Source organism: Nematolebias whitei, chromosome 4 (genome assembly GCF_014905685.2).
Source record: "Nematolebias whitei isolate Nwh7 chromosome 4, NemWhi1, whole genome shotgun sequence".
NCBI classification, from domain to species: Eukaryota; Metazoa; Chordata; class Actinopteri; order Cyprinodontiformes; family Rivulidae; genus Nematolebias; species Nematolebias whitei.
The window spans coordinates 37581082-37602467 of NC_056501.1; positions in this window are offsets into that span (position 1 = coordinate 37581082).

Sequence of the window (21386 nt, forward strand, 5' to 3'; positions counted from 1 at the left end):
CAGCAAGTTCTATTCAATTCAATTCAGTTTATTTGTATAGCACCGAATCATGACAAAAGTCATCTCAGGGCCTGAACAGAAACATTCATGTAGATAAAAAAAACAAGTTAACATTATTTATCATGGAGGCGTGAAATTCTCTGCAAGTGTGAAGTCAAACATATGTACTCCAGGCTTCTGCAGTCAAAAGTTTTTCTGCACTAACAACCTGGCCCTGAGTGGCCAATCAGGATGGTCTGGAGATTTTCCAGTGGGCCGGTCTGATTTGTGGGCTGCAGGGCCGGCCCTCCCAGTTTTTTATTCATCTTTTATAACATTTTATTAACAACATATAAACACAGAACACGCTGCTGCTGCTCCTGGGCCGCCCTACCTCCTCCGTAGGGCTGTAGCTCTGTTTTTTTTTTTTTTTTTTCCCACAAGTCAGCTCCACTCCACGACCTGTTAATCAATTCAGTAGGCATGTCAGCAAAAGACTAATTGGTAACCTTAATTTGCCCTGAAGGTAAACAGATTATTGCACAGGTAGTGAGTAACATTGAGATAAATTATGATGTAAGGTATATACATACATGATACAGCCACATAATGCATTAGCAATAAAAACATTAGGTGTCACAAGCTAATATTAGTCTTATTAGTTGTCACAAATGTGGCTTGGTGCCATGTTATTGTTCTAGAAATGTGCCGCTCAAGGTGGCTGCATGTTGGAGCAGCTCTGTTACATTCATTTTCAGATTTTGCTTTTGGCAACTTTAATTCCTCTTTCTCTGGATGTAAATCACATTTTTTGGATGATTGTTTCATCTGGTATCAGATGCTGTGCAGCTGGAAGGATTTTTACTGACACTTTTTTAGTGTTGGACATTTGTTACGATGCGTAACTATGGCAACAAGGCAGTTTTCTACAACCAACAGCAGCTGATTAACACCTAAAAAGCTCAAATAATATCTCATCTAAAGCCCCAAATCTCAAATGAGTTGAAAGGATGTTTTGTGGACACATTCTCATCTACTTGCTAGCTGTGCTCGAGTGCCTGACCACTGAGATCCAGGAACTAGCAGGAAACATGGCTCATGACAGAGGAAGGACAGGATCGTCCCTTGGCACCTACAGTTGGCTGTCCGCAGCAACAAGGAGCTCGGAAGACCGCTGGGAGGAGTGGCCATCGCTCTGGGAGGAGTTCTGCTCGGCATTCTGCTCGGCATTCTGCTCGTGTAGAATGAACATACGGATATATATTCATAAATTAAACGGATTCTTTCATTTTTCTGGACTGTATAATATACGTGCATTGAATAATTAAAAATGTGGACGAAAACGTTAATTATCTTTGACTCACCAACGACAGTGGGTCATTTATTAACAGAATCAAGTTTAACACATCACACATTTACATTAATTGGCAAGAATTGAAAATAACGACAGCTTATTAATCAGTTTTACGAGGAGTAAACAATACAGCGATTGTTTTCTCACTTCCAGCAGTACAACAGACATTAACCACACGGCGGTGGTTGAAAAACTTTGCTTCAGACATTTCTAAAAATATCTGGATTAATTTCTTAGCAGATAGAAGAGTTTAAAGATTGAAGTTTAGAGGGAGGGAGATGGTGTGTGTGTGAGTGAAAAGTGTTGGACAGAACGACACCCTCCATTCGACCCAGCTTTCCTCGGTACGCTCGGTAGTCAACTCGACTCATTACCTCTCTGACGATGAATCAGTGAAAGCGGAGCTCCAGTTACGCTACCGGTCCAGCGTCTCCGTAGGATGGCAGAGAGCCGTCCGGAGTGGTGGCGGGACTTCGTCAACAACAGTTCACCTCACGAGTGGACTTCACATGAGTGGGGTCCGTCAGAGTTCCACTCAGAGGTGGAAGATGTCATAATCCCAATACTCGGAAGAGCTTTGAATCATGGCTGGACTTCTGTTCTCCCAAACGACTGGAGCTGCAAACTCTCCACCCGATTCCAACTGGGTTGAACTAGGAAGTACCAACATTTAAAGAGCTCTATTTCCGGTTCATTTGGGAGTTTCTGATTGGTCGATGGACCAAAACAGAGGTGTGTTTTGTGATGTAAGGTGTTATGAAAAGTCAAGGAAAAAGATTAAGATTGTTTAAGAACAGACAGAAGATTGTTATGAAGAACTCAGACTTCGTGGAGTCACTTCTCTAGTATCTTGCTGTAAAAGTTAAACATGACATTTCTTTTTCAGTAAACTTGCAGTTGACCGAAACTTGAACTTTGACCAACTTACACCACTTGCTCATTTCAAACAGACGATCAAGAAATTGAATCATTACTCTGTAACATATTCCAACTTGATTTCACATTGAATGAGGATTAAAAATCGTTATTACTGTTTCACAGTTGATTTAAAAATGAGTAGTTCACTTCAACATTTAAACATTGTTTGAACTAACACAATTTGATTATCAAAACATTTGTAAAATGGTAATGATAATAGAAAGTAGTCTTCTTTTACTTGATTAATTCAAGAAAGAAAGTCTTAGGATGGGTCAACCTGTATTTCTGGATTCAAATCAATGAAATGACAGTTTCTGTCCCATAAGGTCCTCAGGCCTAGTTCACTACACTCGGCATTCGGGTGGTCCTACAACCAAGAGGCCAGTCAAGTCTGGGTGGATGGATCGGACGGCATCTGCAGCCAGTTTCTTAGGATTCACAGTGGGATGGACATATACAATAGATCCTTCCTACCTATAGCCATCAGTGTCTATAACATATCTTAATGAAATGAGGATAACGAGTTACAACAACAAATAATTTCCCTTTGGGATTAATAAAGTATTTTGAATGGAAAATGAATTGAATGTTATTGTCAATTGTTCAGTGTTATTTATTGAGAGTTCAGTAATCTGACAGCTTGTGGACAATAACTTTCCTTTAGTTTATGAGTTTTTTCGTGCATGTTGACAGACTCCTGTATCGTCTACCTGAGAGTAGTAGATGGAAGAGTCCTTGTGCTGGGTGTGGTCCTTAATGATGCTGCGTGCTTTATGCAGACATCGGCTGTGGTAGATGTCCTGCATGGTGTGGAGACTGCTATCAGTGATGTCCTCTGCTGTTTGAACCACCCTCTATAGTTCTTTCCAGCTCTGACTGATGCAGTTCATGTACCACCAGCAGGCTCTCAATGGTGCACCTATAAAAGTTGGTGAGGATGCTGGTGTTCGTACCAAACTTCTTTAGTCTTCTTAGGAAGTAGAGTCTTTGTTGGGCTTTCTTGACCACAGTGTCTGTATGTACAGTCCAGGACAGATCCTCAGTAACGTGAATGCCGAGGAACTTGAAGCTGCTGACCTGCTCCACCTCAGTGTTGTTTATGTAGATGGCGGAGTGCTGACCTCTACTCTGTTTCCTGAAGTCCACTATCATCTCCTATGTTTTGCTGACATTAAGTGAAAGGTGTACTGGTGCTGAGGACTAGTGTGGAGGAGAGGTGACTGCCGATTCTAACTGCCTGTGGTCTGTTGGTGAGGAAGTCCAGTATCCAGTAGCAGATGGACTTCTTCAGGCCCAATGTGGTGAGCTTGGAAACCAGCTTAGAGGGGATTATGGTGTTGAATGCTGAGCTGTAGTCAATGAAGAGCATTCTCACATAGGTGTTTACCTTCTCCAGATGGTTGAGAGAGGTGCTTAAAGCTAGTTGTGCTTTGTTTTGTGTGTTTTATATGTAGATATATGTTGTAACTTCTGGTTGCACAAGTTTAGTCTTTGTTAAAACTAAACTGATTTTGTACAAAGTGTTTAATAGATTGTGTGTGTAAAATTTACACTCTTACATATTGAATTTCACTGTGAGTTCTTACCCTGTGTCACTCTTTGGCATGAAAACATCTACTGCAGTAACTATTTTATTTTAAGTTATTAGTAGCTTAAAATTCTTTTTTGTCTTAATTTTGGTCGATAAGACAGAAATGCCTCACTAAATGCTTCAGGTAACACCACGAGCTTCACTTCCTCCACCATTACAGATATCTTGTTTGTTAGTTTGTCTGAGGTTAGCTCACCCTCTGTTACATTTCCTCGTGGGCGAAGCAATCTTACTGTTCATGTAAATGTTTGATAATGTTCTTATAGAAACAATTCTTGAATGTTGTTCGTACTTTGTTAATGCTACATGTTTGTCTCTTGACCCTACAATTGGATAAGGTTACAGTAGACCTAGCCCATTACTGGAGTTTTAATTAGGTATTTTAAGCTACTAATAAACATGATGGATGATGATCATATTGCTTTATGCTAGGTCATTGGTAAGAAGGAGTGATTATTATTATTGTTTCACAGTGACTACTGATTTTTCTTCCTAAAAGTTAACTTAGGCTACACTACGGTATGTTTCTTAGACTGTGACTAGGATGCATGAGAGAAGTGGAGTGTGCTCTATTCACACAAGGAGAGCTGTTGGTCAGGCTACTTCTTGTTGTGCCATTAACTGTAATAGTTATTGAATCAAGTGTTACTTACGTATGTAAAACGAAATGTTAAACAGCCCATTAAAATTCTCCAGAATGCAGGAAATGGCATCTACTTTATTCAAAATTTTCTGGGGGAGGACCCCCAGACCCCCACCAGTGTGCCCACCTCCCCCAAATTACATTCAAAAAAGCTTCTGATGCCAATGTTCACCACATTGTTTAAGCCAAGAGCCATTGTCAGCACTGGGGGCTAAAAGCGCCCCTAAAAGGGCAGATTCTAGAATCGCCCCTGATGTAAACTTATAATTACATGATTTTAATAATAATAGGTCATGATCTAAAGTGGGCCACTCTGAGGCTGAAACTCCATGGCTGAAAATGTGTCCCACTCCGGCCCTGCTAACAACAGTTATAATAAATGGCAGAGAGCAGAGTGTTTTTGTGCTTTTTCAGCATGTCAAAGCAAAACTAATAAAATCCAGGGTCCGAAGAGATGTTAGTGTATTTATCAGTTTGGACATAACTGTCATGCAGACGCTGCATGTGCAATGAATGCAACCGAGCCCTGCATCAGGGTTGCCAGAGAAATTTTAAATGTAGGAGAAATTGAGATAGTCAGCTTTCCAAGGCCAGAGCCAGATTCAGATTTCAACATTGTTTTGGATAATGCTGAGCTCTTTAATTTCCGCATCTGCCTTTAACAATCTCACTAGTACATCTCATGGCAACTCCAAACAGCCGAAATGTGATTACTTAAGTTGGGCTTACGTCTACAAGATCTATTCCTTATATTCCTTCCTTAAAATGCTATCATTTTAAAGCCCCAGTACTGTAGTTCATAATGTCTTATCTGACAACCTGACTGACATGGAAATAACAGCGTTTCTTTTTTTTTTTGTGTGTGTGTGTGTAAACCTTTTTATTTATTTTTATTACCCCCAATAAACAATGACAAAACAGTAACGTTTCCAGAGGTTGTTCTCGTGTAAACGGGGCCTTATAGTAGGTAGATCACTTGGACTTGGTCATTTTAAAAGGAGCTTGCATGCTGAAAAAGTGTGGACACCCCTGTTGTAGAGTGTGGGTTTGGCCAGGTTCAAAAAATGTTCAATACAAAAACAACTGGACTTTATTTGTAACAGAAGACGTTTCGCTCCTCATCCGAGGAGCTTTCTCAATTCAAAGAGCAGTGAGTGAGAGATTCAGGTTATAAGGTTGAGTGAGATAAGACACACACACACACATATGTAGATTGGCAATTCACACCTAAACACCTTAACAGTAGGGATTCAAAAAGCGTTCAATACATTTTTGAATTTATCATGTCCTGGATGACTGAGAGTCTTCACCAGCTTAACAGTAGGGATTTCTTAAGGTCTTTGTTACTCTAATTCAAAGATGAGGCCCCTCTGTTCCCATCAGGTGTGAAAACTGGCTGGGAATCAGTCTTAAAGTTGCATTATATGTTTTTGAAAGTGGGAATCTGAGGCCTCCTCCTCTGTTAAGAGACGTTTTTTTCTCTTTTTACATAAATTGCTTCCTTCACCCCCCCTCTCAAACCATTTGTGTTCTCGGTCCAAAATGTGTACATTTTGGTCCTCAAAAGAGTGTCCCTTATCTGTGAGGTGGAGGTGAACAGCTGAATCTTGTCCTGAAGAGCTGGCTCTCCTGTGTTGAGCCATGTGTCCGCGAAGAGGCTGTTTAGTTTCTCCAATGTAGAGGTCTGGACAGTCCTCGCTGCACTGGACTGCATACACTACACCTCTCTGTTTGTGTATGGGTGTTTTGTCCTTAGGGTGGACCAGCCTCTGTCTGAGAGTCCTGCTGGGTTTGAAATGTACTGGTATCTTGTGTTTGTTGAAAATCCTTCTGAATTTCTCTGATACTCCAGCAACATAAGGGATGACAACGTTTGGCCAGGTTGTACTCAGACTGGTTTGGTTAGTAGCAAGCATCCTTCAGGCCTATAACATTTGATTGTTATGCACCAATGATTGATTGTTTAGACCGATGGTCCTCCTTTTTGCATGTGCAAAGCCAGTTTCTGGGAATTCCACAGAAGGTCGGCTTGAACCACGTCAATAAGGTGCTATTTAAACAACATATTTTGTTGGCAGGCCTCAAACTGACAAAGTTTTTGGATGAAAGATGAAATGTTTCTCCCAAGAAGAATCTGTCCAGATGACATAATTTAACGTTTTTTAATGATTTATTTACCTGGATGGTTGAGCTCACAGGACTGTTTGTTTGTTTGTTTGTTTGTTTGTTTTTTACAGTTTCTACTCCAGTACGGGAGCTCTAAAAGATGAGTTCCTGACCTTTCTGTCTTTGTTGGCGAATCAGCAAATTCAGCCCGAGCTTGACGGCGCTACAAAAAAACACAATTTTCATTGATGATCCTTCCCACAGTGCAGAGAAACATGTCACAGTGTCTATTTACCTACACCTGAGAATAACCAATAAAATTAGAGCCAAGTGGAGTCACACTTATCAAAGGCAAAGCAGTTCATGTGGTACACAAACTCTAGTCAAAGGATCTACAAAAGTAAGGTCAGGTCCTCTGGACGGATTCTTCTTTTTGAAATGCTTCTGTGATGACTCAGGAGTGACCCAATCGAACGAGACCCGGAACGACACGAGACTCAGAGTAAAAAATAACAGAGTTTATTTATTTACAGTGATAATTTGGCTGCACAGGCATCAGGACTGGAACTCCTGGAAACGGAGGACAAGTTCAGCTGGGGCAGGTAAATTGTTTGGTTCAAACTTGTAATTAGTTTTCTTATCTTACAGTTGGCGGTTCTTGTAGAAGTGGATCCAAGAGAAGCCCAGAGTTTCCAGAGGAGATGGTGAGATTGAGGCACTGTGCAGCAGTTCCAGAACAGGATGATAAATCCCAGAGACTGAGTGGATAGGCACGAGAGATCAGAGCTTGGGCAAGGCACGAGAGATCTGAGAGCTGGAACCCGTGGAATCAGGACTGGACCCAGGAGGCAACGAAGAACTGAAGAAACAAGATCACAAGGTAAGACTTGTATTCCATGAAACCCTAAATGGCTAGAAACATTAAGTACTGGGGGAACTCAATGCTCTAGCGTCGAGTAGACTTGACTGCAGGCTTAAATAGGAGCAGGAGCTCATCAGGGAGATGGCCGTCAGCTAGGGGTGATTGGCAGCCATCTTGGAAGCTGCAGCAAGTGCTACTCTCACTGTACCCCCCCCCCCCCCAAGAATCGCCTCCAGGCGATCTGAAGTGCTTCTCAGGGTGTGCTTGGAAGAAGGTAGTGATGAGGCTGGGGTCCAAGATAAATGAACGTGGAATCCAGGACCGCTCCTCAGGGCCGTAACCCTCCCAGTCCACCAGGTACTGGAAACCTCTCCCCCGGCGCCGTACATCCAAGATCTTCCGGACGGAAAAAGCTGGATGATTGTCGATCAACCGGGGGGGAGGAGGGAGGTTGGTTGGAGGGCTCAACGGGCTCTCAGATACCGGTTTAACCTGGGAAACGTGAAAGGTAGGGTGTACCTTCATGGAGGTAGGAAGTAGGAGACGGACTGCTGCTGGGTTGATGATCCTCTCGATAGGAAAAGGACCGAAGAATCGAGGAGCCATCTTCCTGGAGAGGTCCTTGAGGTGGGTGTCCCTGGTGGACAACCACACTCTTTGACAAACCTGGTAAGGCGGCGCCGTCGAGCGGTGGCGGTCAGCGTATTTTTTATTTTGGGCAGCTGTCCGAAGAAGGGCTGACCTGGTCTGTCGCCAGACTCAACGACACCGTCTGAAATGGTGTAGGACCGAAGGTACCATGCAATCCGTTTCCTGACTGGGAAACAGAGGAGGCATGTACCCCAGCGACGCTTCAAAGGGAGACATACCAGTTGCAGAAGTCTTGTGTGAATTGTGAGCATACTCAACCCAAACCAGGTGACGGGACCAGGCCGAAGGATTGTCCTCCACGATGCAGCGTAAGGTGGGCTCTAGTTCCTGATTGCATCTTTCGGCCTGGCCGTTAGATTGTGGATGGTACCCAGATGTGAGACTCGAGGATGCCCCCAGTGTCTTGTAGAACGATCGCCATACTTGAGAGATAAACTGGGGGCCTTGGTCGGAAACTATGTCTGAGGGGATGCCGTGGATTCTGAAGACGTGTTGGACAAGGAGCTGTGAAGTCTCAAGGGCTGAAGGTAACTTAGGAAGAGGAATGAAATGGGCCGCCTTAGAAAACCTGTCGACGACGGTCAGAATAGTGGTGTGCCCCTCTGAGGGAGGTAAGCCTGTAACAAAGTCCATGGAAATGTGTCACCAAGGGCGACTGGGTGACGGTAAAGGATGAAGGAGGCCAGCCGGGGGTTGGTTCCCTGTTTTATTCCTGGCACAGGTGGGACATGCCGCGACAAACTCCTTCACATCTTGGGAAAGGGTTTGCCACCAAAAATGTTTCTTAGTAAGTGCGAGCATGCGAGTTATGTCAGGATGGCAAGAAAGTATATTGGTGTGAACCCACTCCAGAACCTTGGCCCTCATGGAAGAGGGAACAAATAAGGTTCCGGGGGGTCCAAGACCAGGGTCAGGTTCGTGCTCATGTGCCTCTCTGATCTCTCTCTCTATGGGCCAAGTAAGTGCCCCAATAATGCAGGTTGAGGGTACGATAGATTCTTGACGGTCGGGGGTATCTGGAGGTGAAAACTGGCGGGAGAGTGCATCAGGCTTCACATTCTTGGATCCCGGCTTGAACGTGAGTAAATAGTTGAACCTATTGAAGAAGAGTGACCAACGGGCCTGTCGGGGAGTCAGACGTTTAGCATCTCTCAAATAGGTTAAATTCTTGTGATCGGTCCAGATTAAGAAAGGAGTCTCTGTTCCCTCTAACCAGTGCCTCCACTCTTTGAGGGCCAACTTGACGGCGAGGAGCTCACGATTGCCCACATCGTAGTTCCTCTCTGCTGGGGAAAGACGTAGAGAAAAAAAAAGCGCATGGGTGAACCTTGTTGTCCTCTGAGGACCTCTGGGACAGTACGGCCCCGACGCCAGAATCAGAGGCGTCGACTTCTAGGATGAATTGACGGCTCGGGTCCGGATGAGAAAGGATGGGAGGTGAAGAAAAAAGTTCCTTTAATTTCTTAAAAGCGGTATCTGCTTCGGGGTTCCATTTGAAAATCTTATTTATGGAGGTGAGTTGTGACAGGGGGGCCGCAACTCTACTATAGTTTCGTATGAAACGCCTATAAAAGTTAGCAAACCCGAGAAAGCGTTGAAGTTGTTTCCTAGTCTCCGGGGTGGGCCAATCCACTACCGCAGATGGTTCTCCTTTATCATGTGAACAGCTAGTTTTGGCTGTCACCAACAAACTGGTTGATCCACTATGAGAAGATGCTATTCCTATGACTGAGTTTATTGCAGCTCCTCAGACTGAAGTAATCTTTTGGATTGAAAAAATGAAACGTTTCAACGAGAAGAATCTGTCCAGAGGACGTGATTTAACTTTGTTAGATTCATCTACCTGGATTATTGAGCATGCATCAGGATATCTAGTCAAAGGACTTGGTTTCATCAACTTTGGTGCCAAATAGCAGAGACAAAAAGAAACACGTTGAACAAAATAATGTGAATAAAATACTTGTGATGTTTCTCTAACTTGTTGAGTTAGTCCGTTTCTTGTATTTATGCTAGTTTATATAACTTCAACCAAGCAAAGACAGTTGTATCCACAATGATTAAAGTAATTTACTTTAGGATTTTTTTCTTTCTGCAAGATGTCAGTTTTTAAACACCAACACCCCCATATGCTGCATTTTGAATTTGTTTATTCCCTTCCATTGTATTTCTGGGAGATCACGCTGTACTGGAAGCTGGTCTGACTACACTTTACTACTACTAATAAAATACATTTCCCTAAATCACCTTGACCATTTTACTGTATGTGTTTCTGAAAGTACCCAGTGTTTTTGTGCACTCTCATTTCCAAGCAGATGGGCTGTCAGCCACTTTTGCCTTCACTTCACAGGGATAGTAATTTAGCAAAAAGCTATTGAACGAATGAGTACCACATCTTCATTATCATGAAACCCTGATTGTTTTCAGATCAAGTCTATTAGAAATTATGGTGCTCCATTTACCAATCGCCATTCTTGTTGAAAGCAGCACTGACCACTGACTACTTCAGCTGTAGATTGATTTGTAGGATGCCAGTGGGACAAAAAAGACAAAAGGAGACTGATGACTCAATCTCTGCATAGACCACAGGCTTGCTTAATATCACTCCAATCAGCCATTTGCCTTTTAAGTAAACCAGGTCCTTCAACAATCTGCTTGATTATTGTTTTAAACATTGTGGTTTTATTTTAAACAATTTCAAATGTGCAATGTTTTTAATGGGCATAGTGAAAAGACAGCTGGGTATATGATACTGATGAGCCAAATTTTCCATGCCTGTAATAGAAACTTTCAGAATATTTGGGGACTTTAGATGAAACGATCTCCCACGATAAATAGCCTAAGCAGTAAAAGATAACCTGATTTTTTTTACAGTCTATCCAGATATAAGATGTCCATTGTTTTTATGGATGTCCTAAGCTAATCCTGTGATTTTATTTTATTTATTTTTCCCCTTTACTTTTGTCCCACAGATGGGACCTATTTGAACTTATACCATCACGGTGGAGCTGATCTAACACTCAGCAGTGATTTCTGAATGGTGAATTCTGAAGTTAAATTTTGTCTTGAAGTCTAATGGAAATTTTTACTTTTTTATTATTTTTTTCACAAACATATTTCTGGTGGTTTGACTGCACACATAAACAAGAGAACAGTGCGCCATCAGATTATTAGTCAGACTAATCTTCATTAAGGTTGTCTGTAGTTCATCAGAAGCTTTTGTTTGCTTTTTCAATGAGCAGTTATCTCTGAAGGTTTACCTGTTGTCACCGAGCCTCATTTATTTAAAAGTAGAATGTTTGAATGTGGCTTAAGGAAGCTCTCTACCACGGATGTCTGGCTCATGGTTGGACAAGTGTAAAAATGTGAACTTGTAGGAGGCGGCATGGCAGTGGTTAGAGCTGTCTCCTCTCAATGAGAGGGTTGCAGGTTCACCTCCCACCCTGTATAACTCTCCCTGTGCACAAGTTCTCTCTGGGGACTCTGGTTTACTCATTCAGACCAACACATAATATTAGGTTAACAGGTGTCCCTGGGTGTGACTCAGAGTATATATGGTGACTCCCTGCGACGGACTTGTGACCTGTTCATGGTGTCTCTTGCAGTGACTGCTGGAGATCTGTTACCTGGAAAAAAGTAGCAAGGGGATGGATGTTCTACTTGTCCTTTTCTTTGACAGACTGCGCCACTGCCTCAACAAGCTAAAGAAAGACTTTGTAAAGCAGCATTTAAATGCTCAAATCTCTGGATTGCTCAAGCTTGTCTACAACAATTATGCTTTCACTCTAAAACTGCACAAATGAAAACATTTCATACATGTCAAGATGTCAGTTAGATATGTTTCAAGTAACTGCTGCTTTTTTTTTATCATTTGAAATTTCATGAACAGACTAAAGTTGCATGGTGGACCACTTTGGGTGCATTCACACCAGCCCTGTTTAATCCGCTTTAAGGTTGTTTTCACACCTGATAGTCCGGTAGACTCGGTTCGGTTGGGGACCAATATTCATGACATTTTGTTTACATTTCAGCTGGTGCATTTGCATTCACACTGCACTGTGCAGTCGAGTCAACCTGTTGAACCAACCTATTCCCCCCTCTCGCCTGTGTTGGCGCTGCACCAAGAACTACTAAAAGAAACAACACAAAAACCACTGAAGACACTTCATCTGGAAATAAAAACAAAAACGGAGTGGCATCAAGTTTTAGCAGTTTTAGGAGTTATATGTTGTCATTTTTCAAAAATGGACTCAGCATGAGCAGAAGATGAGGCAGAAGACCATGGAGAATATTGTTTTTCACACAAGGCAACTGACGGCTCCATATGAGGTAAGAGAAATGCGTGTTTTTTTGCCCTGCGATGTACTCCTCTTCTTGCTTGTAGAGCGGGGCCCGGTCTGTTTACATTCACACTGTACTTGAACCGCGCTGGAGTTCTCTTCTACCGGACCGAGACCTAGGTTTTAGCCCGGGACAGAGTTCACCTGTTTGTTCTGTGACAGAGTTCAATGGCGCATTCACACCTCCCCAAACGAATCAGACTTTCTAGGAAAATGAGCTAGAGTTCGATTAAAGCGGACTAAACAGGGCTGGTGTGAATGCACCCTTAATCGAACTCTAGCTCGTCTTCCTAGAAAGTCCGGTTCATTTGGGGAGGTGTGAATGTGCCATCGAACTCTGTCACAGAACAAAAAGGTGAATTCTGGCCCGGGCTAAAACCTATGTCTCGGTTCGGTAGAAGAGAACTCCAGTGCGGTTCCAGTACAGTGTGAATGTAAACAGACCAGGCCCCGCTCCACAAGCAAGAAGTGGAGTACAGCGCAGCGCAAACAAACACGCATTTCTCTTATCTTATATGGAGCTGTCAGCTGCCTTGAGTGAAAAACAATATTCTCCATGGTCTTCTGTCTCATCTTCTGCTCATGCTGAGTTCATTTTTGAAAAATGACAAAATATAACTCCTAAAACTGCTAAAACTTGATGCCACTCCGTTGTTGTTTTTATTTCCAGAAGAAGAAGTGTCTTCAGAGGTTTTTGTGTTGTTTCTTTCAGTAATTCTTGGTGCAGCGCCCCCACAGGCGAGCGGGGGAATAGGTTGGTTCAACAGGTCGGTTCGACTGCACAGTGCAGTGTGAATGCAAACACACCAGCTCAAATGTAAACAAAATGTCATGAATATTGGTCCCCAACCGAACCGAGTCTACCGGACTATCAGGTGTGAAAACAACCTAAATAACGGTATTTCATTTAAGCTTGCGTTCAACCACATTAAAGGGAGCAGGAAGAGGGGGGGGGGGGGGGGGGGGGGTCTTGTTTCCCTCCCCTTCTGTCATGAGAGCTCCACGGAGGATAAGTCGTCAGATTTATTTTTGAAGCAGTCAGTCAGTCAAGACTGGTACATATTTAAATAAAAGTTTTAAAATATGAATAATGGTTCCCAACCGAACCGAGTCTACCGGACTATCAGGTGTGAAAACAACCTTTGTTAGAACTGCTGCCTTGTAGCAAGAAGGCTGCAGGTTTGATTCCTGGTCTGGGCTTTTAGTGTGGAGTTTGCATTTGCATTAACTTTTCCCATTGCTGAGAATGACTGAACTCAGTCCAGTCTGCTGTACTGACAGGACCACTGAACTTGGTCTGTTCCCCTGCATGAGAAAACATCTTCACTCTGACCATTGCTTCAGCAGTGATTTTGGTAGGTTTGTCTCCTCTCTTTTAGTTTGGATAAAGTGCACTTTTACCATACCATGCCAATTTATTCATTTATAGAACACTTAAAACAGCAACAAGGCCAACCAAAGTGCTGTACAATAGAAACAAACAAGCACAGCGGACAGGAAAACATAAAATAAAAATATTGCTACAAATAGCAGCAGATAAAAACTAAATGGCCAACAATGTAGACTACAGATAGGATCAAAACAAAGCACAACGTGTCAAAGGCAATGGAATAAAAGTGGGTTTTCAAGCAAGACTTAAAAAATGTGAGTGTGGGAGCCTGCCTGACATGCAGTGGCAACTCATTCCACAATCTTGGACCTGCAACAGAGAAAGCCCTGTCACCTCTGAGTTTACGACGGGTTCCTGGAACTGAAAGAAGCATCTGGTCTGCTGACCTCAGAGAGTGCGGTGGGACATATGGCTGCAGAAGATCAGTGAGATAAGATGTCAAGTCATATTTATTTATAGAGCACATTTAAAACAGAAACTGTTACCAAAGTGCTTAACAAAAATATCACAACATCAAATAAAAAGTAGCAAGATATATTTACAGCACATGGAATAAAAATATAAAACCAAAAACAATTAGAAACAAAGAAATACTAAATCAGGTCACGTTGTGTCAAAAGTCAAGGAAATAATAACAAAAAGCATAAACTCAGTCAGAAACAATGAAATACTAAATCAAATTTGATGACCTTGTGTTAAATAGGAATAATAACAAAAGCATAAACAGAATCAGCATCAATGAAAAACGAAATCTAAATCCGATCACCCTGTGTTACAGTAAATGTCAGTGAGTACAGATGTGTTTTTAGGAGAGCTTTAAAAGCAGAGACTGAGGTGGCCTGTCGAATGTTGATGGGCAGATTGTTCCAAAGTTTAGGGCCCACGACTGAAAATGCTCCATCTCCTCTGAGCTTCAGCCTGGTTTTTGGTATGGCCAAAAGCAGCTGGTCTGATGATCTCAAAGCCCGAGAAGGAGTATAAGGATGAAGGTCGGAGAGGTATGATGGTGCAAGGCCGTTAATGCACTTGAATGTCAGCAGGAGAATTTTAAAATAAACTCTGACACGCACAGGAAGCCAGTGAAGGGAGGACAGAACCGGAGTAATGTGCTCAAACCTGCGAGTTCCTGTTAGTAGCCGAGCTGCAGCATTTTGGACAAGCTGGAGACGTGAGACAGAGACCTGACTGACCCCAGCATAAAGCGAGTTACAGTAGTCCAGTAGTCCAGCCGGGATGGGGCAGAAGTGTTCAGTGATTTAAAAACATACATGAATATTTTGAACTGGATCCAAAGGTGAATGGGTAGCCAGTACAGGAGACCAAAACTGGTGTAATGTGCTCTCTATGGCCTGTACCATTTAAAAATAGGGCTGCAGCATTTTGGACCAGTTGTGGACATGTAATGGAGGACTTATTGATTCCAAACAGAAGTGCATTGCAGTAATCAAGCCTGCATGTTATGAATGCATGGATAACTGTCTCAAGGTTATTTTTGGACAGTATGGGCTTCAGCTTAGACAGTTGCCTCAGCTGAAAAAAACAGGATTTAACAATCATGTTTACGTGACTGTTAAGTTTCAAGGACGAGCCCATTATCACTCCCAGATTAGTGACTCTTTGTTTCTCTAACGGGGCTAGAGAGGACAGGTCGATGCAGTGGTTCATGTATGTGCCATTGGGATGGAACAACATGACTTCACACTTCTTCTCAGTGAAACTTAAGTTTAAAGCCATCCAGTCCCGGATGTCAGCCAGTCAGTCAAGAAGAGGTTGACTAGAGCGTGTGCCTCAGGGGGAAGTAAATTTGACAGTCATCGGCATAGAGATGAAAGGGTATGTTGTGTTTGCGGAAAATAGCGGAAAATAGCACCTAGTGGCAGCAGGTATAAAGAAAAGAGAAGGGGACTGAGGGTGGACCCCTGTGGTACACCCCATTGAAGCACTGCCGATGCTGAACTGAAATCTTTGATGTTGACACAAAAGGTCCTGTCAGAGTGGTAGGATCTAAACCATTTGAGGGCTGACCCTGTGACGACCACCTGCTCCAGCCTAGAAATGAGGATCCCATGGTCAGTGGTGTCAAAAGCAGATGTAAGGTCCAAAAGGACAAGCAGCACATAATCACCTGCATCTGTGGCTATAAAAATGTTGTTAAAAACCTTCAGTAAAGCAGTTTCAGTGCTGTGGAGAGATTTGAAGGCAGACTGGAATAACTCTAGGATAGCGTGATCCTCCAAGAAACATTTCAACCGAGACTCAACTATTTTTTCCAGTAGTTTAGAGGCGAATGGGAGTCTGGAGACAGGCCTGAAGTTGGACACGACTGAGGGGTCAAGGTTAGTTTTTGTCAGGAGAGGTTGGACAGCATTGGCACTACACCTGAGGATAAACTGCTATTCACAATAGCCATAATAGATGGCTTGGCTTGTTATAGGACCACTTTTTCTTTAACATGATCTTTTGGTCCATTGTTCTTAGGTGAAGGCAGGAAGTGCAGTTTTTTTTCTTCAATGGTCTTCCTCTAAGAAGGAGGAAAAGGAAAATCACTAGGTGACGCATGGGGAAAAGCCTGGCAGCTGTGAACCATTTCAGTAACTGCAAGTTTTCAGGGTCGTTTGATAGCTTGTGCTGACTGAATGTAGTCTTTTATGGTAAATTGACTGTACTTATATAGCACCTTTATTTCTATTCAAGACACTCAAAGCCCTTTACAACACAATATGTGCTCTCATTTACCTCCACACACACATTCATGCAATACTCTACTATACACACACTCTGCAGCACTCTACTGGATCTCTACTAAGCTAATCTGAATCTGTAGAGACTAATCAGTGCTTTATCACATTCATAAACTGATGGGACACACATCAGTTGCAATGAGGGGTTCAGTGTCTTGCCCAGGGACACTTCAACATGTGACTGCTGGTGGACTCAAACCCCCAACTCTCCTATTGGAGGATGACTCCTCTAACCACTCAGCCACAGCCACCCTCTTTACAAGCCTTCCATGCATCCTTTTTCCTGAGGATGGTATATACTTGTTTTAATGTACTCATTGCCACATTCACTTAAATAATCAGCAACAGCAGTATATGTAAACTGTGTCCCATTATCAGCTAGGATGATGAAGCTCACAAAAGATTGTGAATAGATGTTAATTAAGAAGTTAGATGAATAAGCAGAGTGCTTGATGTACTTTGTACCACTCAGAATAAATGCAACCTCATACCATTTACAGAAATAATTAAGGGTGATGACAAACCTGAAGTTGTAAGGTACGTGTTAAACTGGAACCCCAATGTTGGCAGCAATTGTTGGCCTGGACCCTCTGAAAACAGGACCAGTTCTAATGGGACTGGGGAAACCTGATCAGTTTGGTCAGTTACCTGACAGACAGTGCATGATGTTACATTTTGATTAAATACTCTACATATCTTGTCCTGTTAAAATCAAACCTCTTCTATCAATGCATTCATTTTTTACATTTTCTCTGATTGTATTTTTTAACCAGTCTAACATTATAGCATTTTTTTTTTACAAGGACTGAGAAAGCAGCCTTCAGCCATTTGAATACATAAATACATTGTCCTATCATTTCAGGCCTTCTCTATAGCATTAACACCCCTTCATGTAGAATAATTTTCTCTTTTTTTCCTCATTCTTTGTGGCTTATATTATGGTCAAGGTTACAAGAGCCCATGATGTCACTTCTACCTAACAATTTCACCGCCCTCAGATTAGCACTTCACATGCTCCTGTGTGTGCGTGTTGCCCTGCCACACAGCTCAGCAAGTCCAAGTTGCTTTTCTTCTTCTCTACTTTAACCCCAATTCAAACTCAGCCTGCAAGCAAGAGCTCTTAGCATTGTGAGAAACAGACAGGCCAACCAATAGGCTGGCTTTCTCCTGCTCTATTATGAAAGGACAGAAGCCCGTTGCTAATTGGTTTTCATTTTGATCCCAGCAGCTTTTGAATAAGTATCCCACCCCCAGGTAATGGAATGGTCGTGACCATTTTAATTATTACCCACTGTAGAGTGAGCAAGAGAAGAAAGAAAAATACTAGCTGGAGTAAAAAATAAAATAAAGATGGTGCCACAATGGAAAGCAAAACTTAGTTGCTATCAACTTCATGATGACAAAGAAAAAAAAGAGGAGAGGTATAGAAGAATTCCTTTTGTCTATCAAAATAATTTGGATTATTTTCCAACTTGTCAGTATTGAATGATTAATTTGCTCATAAAGGTTTACTTGATGTTGTGCATTTATTTTTAATATCATAAATCAATGGATGAGAGTTTATTGTAAAGGGGTTTGGAACACAAACTGATCGATATTAAGTATATTATTATATTATTAGCTTTTTTTGGTTACATTTTTAATACCATTTTATTTTCACTTGCTATTTTCAATTTTGGCAGCACGGTGGCACAACTGGTAGAGCTGCTGCCTCTCAGCGAGCAGGTCCCTGGTTCAAATCCTGGTCCAGGAGCCTTTCTGGGTGGAGTTTGCATGTTCTCTCCGTGCATGCGTGGGTTTTCTCCAGGTTCTCCGGTTTCCTCCCACAGACCAAAAGCATGCATGTTAGGCTGATTGGTAACTCTGAATTGTCCCTAGGTGTGAGTGAGAGAGTGAATGTTTGTTTGTCTCTATGTGTCCCTGTGATGGACTTGCTACCTGTCCAGGGTGTGCCCCGCCCCTCGCACAGTGATTGCTGGACATGGGCACCGGCGACCCCCGTGACCCAAAATGGAAGAAGCAGGTAAAAGATAATGGATGGATGGATTTTCAATTTTTATGCATCCTTTATTATTGTCTATTGGTGTCTTTGTTGTTCACTGTTGTCATCACTCTTTGTTAAAATCAGGAATCTCTTGTAAATGAGTCCCTAAGGCTCAATGGGATTAACTTGTATAAATAAAGGATGGAAGAATAAATTATATGCAATTGTTGAATTTTAATAAGTTATGGGTGATAGTTTTTAGAAGTGTAACAATTCAATAACTTGCACCCACAGGTTATTACCCACAGGTTGTCAGATTACTGAACTCCTGACAATAAAACTGAACAATTGACAATAACATTGCACCAAGTCACATCTGTGAAACCTTATATGTTTATTGCTGCTGCACTATGTGGCTGTATCATGTATGATACAGTATATATGTATCTACTTACCAGATTGTAGTGTAAAGTGTTTTGAGTATCTTGATCAGATAGAAAGGTGCTATATAAGTACAGTCCATTTACCTTACCATCATAATTAAATTCAGTGTCACTTACTACCTGTGCAATAACATGTCACACAACCTGTGTAGCTTATGTTATTTATGTGCAGTATATATCATGTGAATTTAAGCTTATATTACTACCTTGAAATCCTTATTCATACAAATTCATCCTACTTACACTGTTATATTCTACCATGTTGTTGTTTTCTATTTTTCTTTTGGACCTTGTAAATATTATATTTTGTTTTCACTTTTTGGTACTTTATTTTGTAGCCTTATTCTTGAATGCTTTATTATTTCTTGTTTGTTTTTAGCGAGTCACTTCAGTTCTTCTAATCCTGAGCATTTCATTGCACAGTTGACCTTGTGTTAACTTGCATATGACAAATAAACAACATAATATAACAATTAAAGTTGATGCTCCATAATCCTGGTAAAAAAAAAAAAAAATCCAACAAAGTTAATTCTCTGGGATGTTTCTTTGTGTTGAAACGTTTCGTCTTGCATCCAAAAGACTTCAGTCCGAGGAGTCTTAGGAGAAACCGTACAATATACACATAGTGCAGCAGTAATAAACATTAGGCGTCACAGATGTGGCTTACTGCAATGTTATTGTCAATTGTTCAGTATTATTACCTATAAAAATGTGTTCCAGGAGTATTGATGGAAGTGAACAGACTCCAAGACTCGGAAAATGAGCAGTGTTTAATTTACAGTGCAAAAAGTACATCAACGTACAAGGAAGGATGTGGAACACTGGAGAACACGAAGAGAGATCAGGTTTGTGGATCTCAGGAGATGGTGAGTAATGTTCTTTCTTTTCTTACAGGTGGAGTTATGGATCGTTGCAAGGACTGATGTTCCAATGGTTCCAGCTCAATGAAGGGAAGCGTAGAAGGTGAACCTGAGGCAAGTGGTTGGAAGGTGGTGGAGACAGCTAAGGAAGTCAACAAGGATCTCAGGGCTTTCACAGAGGAGTCTAGGAATAGTTGGATCACAGACATCGAGGGCTGTAACATGAAGAGAACACAAGGTAAGTTTTATCAATTCTTAGAATCAAACAACATGGCCAGAAGCACAAATACCGGTAGGCATGTAATGCTTCAACAGGGAGTAGAGCTCTTCTGTAGCCTTTTATGCTCCTGAAGCTCATCAAGGAGATAGTCTGCAGGTATGACTTGTTGACACCATCTTGTGACTTCAGAGGCTGCTGAAAAAACTGAATTCCCACAAATTTGGTGAGATCCCCGGGGCTATGGTAATGGTTCTCTTTGGTTTTAGCACAACAGGGGAAATAATTGCCAAATACTATTAGCTTATTTATTCACCTAGTTTCAGGTGTGCTGTTCCAAGTGGTGCTCATTAAACACCTGGTGATACATTTGGTCATTACTCAATCCATTTCACTATCCATGCAAAAGATGATTTTTGACCAATTTGGATTTCCGTATCCCCACCTCTTGCTCTCCACCGTTCCCATGGTTATTGATGGGTTAGAAGAAATACATGTATCATTCATCTCTCCTCCACCTCTTTGCCTCAGGTGGAGGAGTTGAAGTATCTTGGTGTCTTGCTCATGAGTGAGGGAAGGATGGAGCGGGAGTTGGATCGACAGGTGTGGTGTGGTGAAGAAAGAGTTGAGCCAAAAGTGTAAGCTCTGGATTTAAAGGACTGTTTGTATTCCAACCCTCAAATCTGTGGTTAAGAACTTTGTGCTGGGACAGAAAGAACCAGATCCTGGATCCAAACAGCTGAAAAGAGCTTTCTTTGTGGGATGGCCGGGTCAGTCTTAGAGACAGCGTGAGGAGCCCCGTCATCCGGCGGGAGCTCAGATAGGGGCCGAGATGGTGTAGGGGAAGGGCAGCTGACTCAGGACCCGAAGGTCCTAGGTTTGATCCCCGGTCATTGCAATCTCGTGGTGTCTCTAAGCAGGACACCTAATCCCAAATTGCTCCCCAGGCGCTTACATAGCTGCCCACTGCTCCACCTGGGTGTATCCCAGGTGCGATGGATTAAATGCAGAGAGCCAATTTTGTCTTTGTATGGGAACATACAATGATGACAACACATAGCACTTTACTTTATTAGAGCTGCTTCCCCTCTGCACTGAAAGGAATTAATTGAGGAGCTGCATCTGATTAGGATGCCTCCCTTTGGAGGTTATCCTGGCACTTCCCTCTAGTAAGAGGGCCTGGGGTAGACCCAGAACTTTCTAGATGCGTATCTGGTCTGGAAACACCTCAAGATGCCCCAGAGGGAACTGGAGAATGTCTCCAGGGAGAGGGAGAGATGTATTAGGGCTGTCAATCGATTAAAAAATGT